This window comes from Lycium ferocissimum, chromosome 9, assembly GCF_029784015.1.
Source record: "Lycium ferocissimum isolate CSIRO_LF1 chromosome 9, AGI_CSIRO_Lferr_CH_V1, whole genome shotgun sequence".
NCBI classification, from domain to species: domain Eukaryota; kingdom Viridiplantae; phylum Streptophyta; class Magnoliopsida; order Solanales; family Solanaceae; genus Lycium; species Lycium ferocissimum.
In genome coordinates, this window is record NC_081350.1 from 6,167,812 (window position 1) to 6,179,313 (window position 11,502).

An 11,502-nucleotide genomic window follows, 5' to 3' on the forward strand; every position below is an offset into this window, starting at 1 on the left:
ATGCCCCGGCCGGGACGCAATGAAAGACATACCGAGGGCCGGGCACGAGCGAGGTAGTGAGAAACCATATGCACATAAATCATTTTCAGAGACTCAATGAAGTAATCTAAACGGATCGTCATTTGAAAATAGGGACAATAGTTATATCAATTATCTTATCAAATACCTTTCGGACGCCACTCAGAAACATATCAAACATCATAAACATGTAGAAGAACCATAGGGATCATAGTCATACGTCAAATCAATCCGAGTCCGCCTCGGAAAGTTACGGTCCTTATTCACTTTAGGACTTTCTACGAACATATCGAAGCAATCCGAGCCCTTCTGTGAAAGTTACGGTCGTTCGTAGTTATGGACTCATTTAAGAACAAAACGCTTTTGAAAACAAAACTTTTACGCAACTTTTGAAACTTAGTTATACAAAAACATAAGACCTATAATTCGACTACGTTAAGAATACGAATATCAGGAAACAAATAAGAATCATAGACATGCTCGGATCGCAAGACTAGAGTTACCTCGAGACTCATGTCATAACTTACTCTTAACTAAGACATGCCAAAGAAAGAAGGGTTGAGCTTTACATACCTTGTCCGCTTCCTACGCTAATCCAAAGATAAGTCTTGGCTTCTCACGATCTACAATAATGTCATTAAATATCAACCATTAGCCATAAACACTTAGGAATCCCATTCCAAACTAACACTTTGTCTATAGAAATTTGGGCAGCATTTCCCCTATAACTTCAACAACCCCGAGAATTCAACTCGGCCAAATAAACAACAACCATACTAACAACATCCATAAGTGATTCAAAACGCATTCTAACGTTAATAATTCCTTTCTACACAAGTCGACAACATTTCACTTATATTCAAATAAACTACATACGATCAAGCCAATACCAATGCTCACATATTCAATTACTAATCCGCAACCATTCAAACAAGATTTAAGAACATTCCAAGCAATCCATACAATATTCAAACAGCCCCAACATGCATTACCACCGAAACTTTCTAAATTCCATAAGAACAACGACAACACGTTTCTTTCTTCCGAATTCATAAACTACATCAACAATCCACACGTTTACAACATTATTTACATAAATTCAAGAAACTATATTAGAATCACTTTAGGTTCTAAATCAGCCCACAACAATTCCAACTCCAACTTGAATCATTAAACCCTTATTCTTGCCATAAGATTCACAACAACAACAAGCAAAACATCAAGTAACATCAATTCATCCTTACTACACAAACAATCCATATCCACGGCCACACATCATCATACAACATTTCATGATTTTCATCCATTTTCATACACTATGACACGTCCAAAACATCCATAAAACATGTAAAGGAGGATTGAATCTTACCTTTTCCTTTCAATTCTTCCACTTGGCTAGGATCCTCCATAGCTAAAACGAATGGTTTCCTTGTTCCAACAACTACTCCACGTTGTAGAGAGGACCTTCCAATTAGTAGAAAACTAGAAGAAAAATAATTTCCCATGATCAAATTTTTGGGACCCCATTCGGCCAGCCCCTTGGCCGAATGGTTCTCCATTCTTTTCTTCATGTTTCTTCATATTTCTAGAGGGACAAAAGATGACTACTTGTCTTGCTTTTTCATCACGTATATATATATATATATGTGTGTGTGTGTGTGTGTGTGTGTGTGTGTGTGTGTGCCCCTTTTTTTTCTCCAATTTTCTAGACTTTTCTTAAGTAATAAGAGATGAATAATTTGTCTTACCTTGTCATCTTTGTCTATATATATATGCCTCCACAAATATGAGATGACCACATGTACATCTTCGTGGCTCAAGACAATTGGCCAACCATGGGTGGGACCCATACCACATGGACGGCCACCTTGGCCTTTTGGCCATTTCATGAAATTATTTTCCCCAACTTTTAGCCTCCAATTTTTCCTTATTCCAAATTTACCCTTAATTCTCCATACCAATAAAAGGATGAATATGCAACTTATGCATTCTTAACAAAACCAAAAAAAAATATAACCTTGTCCTTAACTTTCCGCAATCTACTCGGAATATCCCATTGTATAAAATACGGGATATAACATCCTTCCCCCCTTTGGAACATTTGTCCTCGAATGTTCAACGGTCTAAAAAGATGTCTTCTAAGGATCTTGGGGGGGGGGGTTCCCTTTATCACCATGGCATGCAATCTCACCTACAAATCCTATTCCTTCCCCATCTTGTCTTCAACCTCTCAAGTCGTCTCCTCCCTGTTACTGTTCCACCACGCGAACTCGGACCCCTTCAATTGTAACACAAGCACCTATGACTATGCATCTCATTAACAATACCTCTAACAGATCCCAATGTACAGGAATTACGGGGTGTAATACCCTTCCCTCCTTGGGGACAGGTATTTTCCTTAGGGTTCGATTATCAGTTGCTTAATCCTACCTTAAAACATACGTCAGTCTCTTCTCATTCTTACTCAACTCCTTTATTGCCTGCGGCCATTTCTTCCACTTCTCTGCCTTCGTGTATTTGACCGAAATCTCACTAGTGCCTCACTCTTACCCAAATTTTTGTCTTCATTTTTGTAGTCTTGGCTATCCCTCCTATACCTGTTACTCTTAGTCATACACTGCGGCGATTGTCTGTAGTTTATCAGTTCGGGTTTCCGTTCTTTTGCACCTTTGTTACTATCCCTTAAATCTTTCCATACAACTCCAAAGCATAGGGTCGTGGAAATTCTTACTCCCTTATGATTATCTTACAACACCAGTATTCGTATCTCCGATTTCCTTATATCAGCGGTCCTTTCGTCAGTCCTTATTCTTTGTTAGCTCTCCGATACAGACTTTTTTCTTTATCCTTGTAGTTGAATGCCGTTTTCACATTAGTGTCTCCTATAATTCCATAGCATGTGCCCTCATGTTTAAATTACTTAGTGGTCCATAAACCTTCTTCTAACATCCGGTGGACTCTTTTATTTTCATTCATGAGAGCAGCGTTCTCTCTTCCCTTCCTTCGATCGCTCTCGACTTCCTCCCTTCCTACCGTAAAGGGTTTTCTATTCCCTCTTCTTATCACTTACAAGTTGCAATAGCATTAGCGAACACCTCCATAGCCAACATTTTGCCCTTTAATCCGGTATAGCGTCGCTATCCTTCCTGCTATCTCTTACGTTATCCAATACCATCCTCCTGCCATACTCTTTCTCTTCATATATGTCCATTTTCTAATGTCCTGTCATTCAAGGTTGCTCGCAAAACTTCTCCTTCGCCTTAAATACCGGCTCCGACTCTTATCCACCTATTCTTGGTTTTCCGATCTTACTAGCTTATTTCGAGGGGTCTCATTTGTAGCTCAGCATCCATATCAAACACATTATCGTTTCGATTGTTTCTATCTCGTCCTATCGTTTCTCTCACCCTACCTTCCCCCCTTTAGGGGTGTACTTATACCATTATCTGTTTATATTTGCCCCATGTCCTCATTTCCAATCTCAATTAGGCAATACTCTTACTCCGACAATAAGTATCCAAAGTCCTCTTGGAATATTATCTTTATCCCAACCTATCTCGGGTGCTTCCTTTGGTATCCCCTTGTCATTTCTCCCGTTTATGCCTATCTTTTATTCTGCACACGAGGAATCTTATGCTACCTCTGTGTCATTCAGAACACACTACTCCTACCTAGTCCTTCTCTTATTTTCAAAACGTATTCTGTTCGTCCACGTTTATCCGTAGCATACCAGTCATTTTCTGACACTCATTCTACCTTGTTTCTTATCTTTTTATAACTTGGCCTCGTGTCCTTAGTTACACACGTCTTAACCTATTACTACACTATTGTCTCACTTTCTTCTTATTTCCTCTTTCCGTTAATCCTTCCTCTTCACCGGTCTGATCCGCCCCGTCCTACGTGTCCTCTTAAGGCTTCTGGCTACTCCGCATACTCTAATTTCCCTTAGGCTACTCTAGCTTCTCCTTTACTTCTTATGTCTGAATTTTATAAGATTTTCAAAATACTTCCCAGGGGGGTCACCCATCCTAAAATTTCTCTCACCCCAGCACGCTTAACTTTGGAACCTTAATAAAATTCGGTGCGTTAATGCTGGTACGATCACGTCCACCTCACCGTATGACCCTCGTCACACAATCTGGGGTAAATTGAGATCTTAACATATTCCAAAACGTCCTCACAACGCGTTCTCACCAGCTGTTTTATTATTGCATTCCTATCCGTCACCATTCTTTTTCCTCCATACTCTTGTCTTAATCATATCATTACTTCCTTTAACTATAATCTCATCATACTTTTCTCCTACTTATCGACTCAGTCGGTGCCTTAATATATCACTCTATCCAAACCTATCAGTCCTTCCTAAATCATCTCCTAGCATCACCAGTCCATTCCAAATTCCTTATTACCACATCCCCATCGACCTCCTATTACTATCGTCACCAATTCTGCAATTAACTTATTCTTCCAAGGCAGCCATACTCACAGCTCAATCAAATCCTATTGTTACTATTGACACGCCCTTTTCAAAACATATTCCAGACTTACATCCCATTCTCATATTATTTCTAAAAAAAATTTGGCAGAGTTTCCTCTGTATTCCTTACTGTCCCAAAACCTGCACACAGGAAATACCAACAGTGCCTCACAGGGCCCTCATCATATATATACATCATACCACATCGTATCGTATCACAGCCGCACAGGGCTCCCAATATCCTCGATAGTGCAAAAATAGTAAACATACCTTGTATGCCCAACTCAAACTGCACCTGTTACACTTTCTTGTTTACTTTCCCTTTCGATTTTCAACTTCACATTTCAATCGTACGTCACTACCTTACTCGACATACACCTTTCATACCTTTGCTTACCTGCGCGCTTGGTAACTTCTAATATTATCAGCTGCCTCCTTCGATCGATGTCGTTCTTCCGCTGAAATCAAAAATTAGCATAAGAACCCTCATTTCCTATGATTTAGCTCTATGGCACGATCTAGAAGGTGAAAGAAGAGTAACCACCCTAGATGCCCCGTAGCCTCCTGTTTATAAATATGGCCGGCTTCACACCATAAACAGGACTCTACCGAATACAACTGCGAGACAACCCCTAGGACGAAGCGCTCGATACCAATTTGTCACACCTTGGCCCGATAGGGTGTGATGGGCACCCGACCCTTACCTAGGGCGAGCGAACCCGGCCGACTCTCGTGACACTCATTTCATACTGGGCCCTTAAGTCATAACATAAATACATCATGAAAGGTTTTCGAAAATCAAATATGCTTTTCATACTTTTTCAAATCAAACGAAGTCTATAATCGTATAAAATCTGTAAAAATAATGCGTAACAATACATCGGCCTATGGAGCCGCTTACAAACTGACATACTATACACATGACTCTGTCTGCAAAGTCTCTAACATGGAACATGATACCATAACATAATACTCTGACTCGGCAGCACTCCGGAGAAAGTGGAGCTCGCCAATCCCGCTGGAACATCTTCTACTAATATCCTCGGCTCATGGGTAGGTACTCGCGGCATGAAACGCAGCCCAGAAGAAAGTCGGTCGGTACGGAATATGTGCGAGCATGTAAAGCATGAAATAGTAAAGCGGGATCATCTTGAAGTAAAGAGTAAAAGAAAATCATAAAACTTGCCTTTAAAAACATAAATCATGCATGTCGATATCATAAAATCATCATATGTACATAAAACGTGCCCGGCCCTCTAATGAAGGACGCGGTAATTAAAATCATCATATGCATGTACATGTATATATATATACGTGCCCGGCCCTCTAGTGAGGGATGCGGTAAGGGAATCATCATATGCCATCGGCCACCACCGCCCCATCATCATATCATATAACGTGCCCGGCCTCAATGATATATATATAACGTGCCCGGCCCTCTACAGTGAGGGACGCGGTGAACAATGCAATGGAATTGCACGAATACATGCCAGCCCGGGACGCAATGAAAGACATATTGAGGGCACGGCGCGAAGCGAGTAGTGAGAAACCATATGCACGTAAATCATTTTCGGAGACTCAATGAAGTAATTTAAACGGATCGTCGTTTTGAAAATAGGGACAATAGTTATATCAACTATCTTATCAAATACCTTTTGGACGCCACTCAGAAACATATCAAACATCATAAACATGTAGAAGAACCATAGGGATCATAGTCATACGTCAAATCAATCCGAGTCCGCCTCGGAAAGTTACGGACTTATTCACTTTAGGACTTTCTACGAACATATATCGAAGAAATCCGAGCCCTTCAGAAAGTTACGGTCGTTCGTAGTTATGGACTCATTTAAGAACAAAACGCTTTTGAAAACAAAACTTTTACGCAACTTTTGAAACTTAGTTATACAAAAACATAAGACCTATAATTCGACTACGTTAAGAATACGAATATCAGGAAACAAATAAGAATCATAGACATGCTCGAATCGCAAGAATAGAGTTACCTCGAGACTCGTGTCATAACTTACTCTTAACTAAGACATGCCAAAGAAAGAAAGGTTGAGCTTTACATACCTTGTCCGCTTCCTACGCTAATCCAAACTTAAGTCTTGGCTTCTCACGATCTACAATAATGTCATTAAATATCAACCATTAGCCATAAACACTTAGGAATCCCATTCCAAACTAACACTTTGTCTACGTAAATTTGGCGGCCCATTTCCCCTATAACTTCAACAACCGAGAATTCAACTCGGCCAAATCAACAACAACCATACCAACAACCATACTAACAACATCCATAAGTGATTCAAAACTCATTCTAACGTTAATAATTCCTTTCTACACAAGTCGACAACATTTCACTTATATTCAAATAAACTACATACGATCAAGCCAATACCAATGCTCACATATTCAATTACTAATCCGCAACCATTCAAACAAGATTTAAGAACATTCCAAGCAATCCATACAATATTCAAACAGCCAAGCCCGGCCAACATGCATTACCACCCGAAACTTTCTAAATTCCATAAGAACAACGACAACACGTTTCTTTCCCGAATTCATAAACTACATCAACAATCCACACGTTTACAACATTATTTTCATAAATTCAAGAAACTATATTAGAATCACTTTAGGTTCTAAATCAGCCCACAACAATTCCGACTCTAACTTGAATCATTAAACCCTTATTCTTGCCATAAGATTCACAACAACAACAAGCAAAACATCAAGTAACATCAACTCATCCTTACTACACAAACAATCCATATCCACGGCCACACACCATCATACAACATTTCATGATTTTCATCTATTTTCATACACTATGACACGTCCAAAACATCCATAAAACATGTAAAGGAGGATTGAATCTTACCTTTTCCTTTCAATTCTTCTACTCGGCTAGGATCCTCCATAGCTAAAACGAATGGTTTCCTTGTTCCAACAACTACTCCACGTTGTAGAGGACCCTCCAATTAATAGAAAACTAGAAGAAAAATAATTTCCCGTGATCAAATTTTTGGGACCCCATTCGGCAGCCCATGGCCAAATGGTTCTCCATTCTTTTCTTCATGTTTCTTCATATTTCTAGAGGGACAAAAGATGACTACTTGTCTTGATTTTTCATCACATGTCCATATATATATATATATATATATATATATATATATATATATATATATGTGTGTGTGTGTGTGTGTGTGTTGTGCCCTTTTTTTCTCCAATTTTCTAGACTTTTCTTAAGTAATAAGAGATGAATAATTTGTCTTACCTTGTCATCTTTGTCTATATATATATATATGCCTCCCACAAATATGAGATGACCACGTGTACATCTTCATGGCTCGGGACAATTGGCCAACCATGGGTGGGACCCGTACCACATGGACGGCCACCTTGGCCTTTTGGCCATTTCATGAAATTATTTTCCCCAACTTTTAGCCTCCATTTTTCTTATTCCAAATTTACCCTTAATTCTCCATACCAATAAAAGGATGAATATGCAACTTATGCATTCTTAACAAAACCGAAAAAAAATATAACCTTATCCTTAACTTTTCGCAATCTACTCGGAATATCCCATTGTATAAAATACGGGATATAACATTATGCTCCTTGATTGGGAAGAAAGGAAGTGTATATTGTTATTGTATGTTGATAAACATCGTGTGGTATGTTTTATGGAATATTTTGGTATGGATTATGATGTTGTTGGCGTTGGTGTTGTTGTTGTGTTGGTTGTTGGTATTGTGATTTCGGGCTAGGGATATAAACAGGGGAGATACTGCCCGAATTTTGGCAGATTCTAAAGGGGTTTAGTTTGAAGACTTAAGATAAGCATATGACGATAAGCCTAACCGTAGTATGAATTCTCTTGAATGTAGACTTACAAGCTCGAAAGGATAAGCATTGAGTAGTTAAGGAGACTTAAAAGGTATGTTAAGGCTAAACCCTTTCTTTCTAAAGGCATGATTCTTTCTCTTTCTTTCTTAAGGCATGATCCTATTGTTACGAACTTTTATAAATGATGTACATAATGATTCCTCTCATAGAAATGTTAGAAGCTTACATTCTTGATGTTCTTAAGATGTTATTGATGTTGGTCTCACCTTATGATTATTGTTCCTTTAAGGTGAGATATGCCAATGATGTTAGCTCCATAATATAAATCGGAGGTTTATCGACCTTACGTCACTCCGATGAATTTAGAAATGTGTTCTTAAGGAATGCTTTGTAGCATATGAATAGTGAGCTAGTAGAAGATCCCTAATGAGGTATTTAATGCTAGAAGAGAGGTTTATGATGTATCTCAGGATTTGTTTGAGGTTTAGTTAATCGGGAAGAAGTTCTAATGGCCCGTAAAATGTGCTTATAAGTCTTATGTGATCATGTAGGCATTAACGGATAAGGGATGACCATGAGAAGCGCTTAGAAGCTAATAGGTAAAGAATGAGTAGTATAAGTATATAAAGGGTACCTATAGGGGATATTTGGATCGGCTGGACGTTCCGCAGCACATGCTTTCATATTTACCACTAGTCTGCAGCCAGTTGTGCAGTTACTACCGTGCTACGACCGGTTGGGTAGATATGTATTTACTACCATGCTAAGACCGATCGAGCGATTTTTACCACTGATCAGTCGGGCCGTTATGCTCTACCATCGGGCGATAATCGAACGGCCAGTTATTACCAACGTGCTACGGCCTGTCGGGTAGTTACCACTGGCTAGTTGGGCAGATAGTACCAGGATGATGTGAAGGTCAGTTCAGGATCACAGTATTATACATAGATGGAGTTAAAGATATGAGAGTATAAAGAGACATGCGTACTAGATTATCATTTGTAAGTCAGATGTGTCAAGTTGGTTCTTATCCTTTTTATTTGTAGTATATGTTTATTATGTTACATTTTCGCCTTACATACTCGATACACTATTCATACTGATATCTTTTTACTTGTGGACGCTGCGTTCATGCCCGCAGGTATAGACAGATAAGACAAGGACCTTCCACAGTAGGTTGTCTCCAGGTACTGATCTTGATTGATGGGCTCCACTTCTTCCTAGAGCATTGCCGAGTCTGAGATCGTATATGTATTTTTGTGTGTTACGGGTATGTCGGGGGCCCTATCCCGACTTGTATACTTCAGTCATGTTCATAGAGGCTTTGCAGACAGTTTCTTATATGCAGCTTAGTTATGTCTTGTCAGTGGTTATGTCGGTATCGTGGGCCCATTGTAGCTATACATATGCATGATATTATATTCACAGTTAGCCTCCTTGGCCTTATTTTGTCATTCGAGACATAGAAGATGCAAGTTACAGCTTGGTCCACTCGGCCCTAGTAAGGTGTCAGGTGCTAATCACTCCTTATCGAGGTTGGGGCGCCTTACCGAGGTTGGGGCGTGACAATCAAGGGCAATGAATACAAGTCACCTTGCCACTAGTTATAATAAGACTCAGATAAATCACTCAACAATAGCAAGGATATGCAACCATCTCAATCAACAAGAAGAGTATATATTGACTCCTTCTTTCTCATATCACGAAAATTACACCTCAGGTTTCAGTACTCAAAGTAATGGCGACAAGCCCATTTAATCAGAAATCATACCAACCTAGATAATAATCCAACCAAACATCGTGTCCGAAGACCTAATCATGCTTTCTCCCATCAATTCTATACAATATATACGTTTCGTTAATCAAAGTCTAACTAAAGTAAGTCGTAACCTACCTCAAATGGAGAACGGCCCCCAAATACTCCAAGGCTTTCTATTTAAATGCCTAAGATGGTTTTCAGAAATAACGAATGCCATAATGCAAAGTCCGACCATCTAATCAAAAAAAACAAAATGGGGAAGAAGATCCAATTACTTCTACCCTTTCAATTGGGTGAAACCATTTTTTAATGGTGAAATTACAATAACCAAAATCCCAACAATTTTTCCCCCAATTTATGGATTTCTAATAAATTTTCCCCAAATTAGATTTTGGCCCAAAGTTCCCTTTTTACTAGAACCCAAGTCTCAAAAAATTTCTATCATTAATAATCGAATTCTCCCCTAATAAGTGATAATATATACCCCTGATGATTAAATAAAATAAAATCAACAACCCTTAATTATTTGGGGTTTTACTAATTTGGGTTCTAGGATTTCCTTACTTAGAGAACCTTTAATTAGCCATGGAACTTAAAGAAGAAAGGTAAAGGAAAAAAAAAAAGGGGGTTACCCTTAAAGATTCTTTCCCAAGAATGGAATAAAATTCTCCCCTTTTCCTTGAAAAGATTTGGGGTTTTTGGGTAATATTTAATTCAAAATAAAAAGTGGATTTCCCCTCCCGCGGGTCCCACTTCGCCCAAAACTCAAAAGTTTCGCTACAAGGGTTTCATATTTTACTACCCCCAAGGCCTCCAAAGAAAGCCGGCCGCCTAAAATGACCATAACTCCCGAATACGAAGGCGAAATGCAACGATTCTTTTTGCAATGGATTCGTAATTATGATACAGATCTAATGGTTCAATAGACACACAAAAAAGGGTCATTTGATTAATATGGTGCCCTTTGGCCCAAAAAGCTAGGCAAAAAAATCAACGGTGCGACCAACCCAAAGCCTGAAACTCCAATCTCAAAACTTGGGCAAGTCCAAAATCATCATACGAGCTTGTTGAAACTTTAAAACATCGACAGGGATCTTTAAACCCGATGTTGACCGTGGTTAACCTATCTTTAACTTAACTATTTTCCTCAATGACTCAAATCCCTCAAAATTTTTAAAACCAAACCAAACTTCATTAAATCATAAAAAAATTTCCCGGGGCCAAGGGAAATTTTCAAAATTGATTACGCCCCCGTTTCCCCAAAATCAACTATTGGGCAAAGGTTTTTCACTTTACGACTATAATTCCACAAATCCCGTAAAATCCCCGATACCCCCCGCCCTATTCGCCCTCTCCGCGGTCAAAATCATAATAAGGGGTAAAAGTTTTT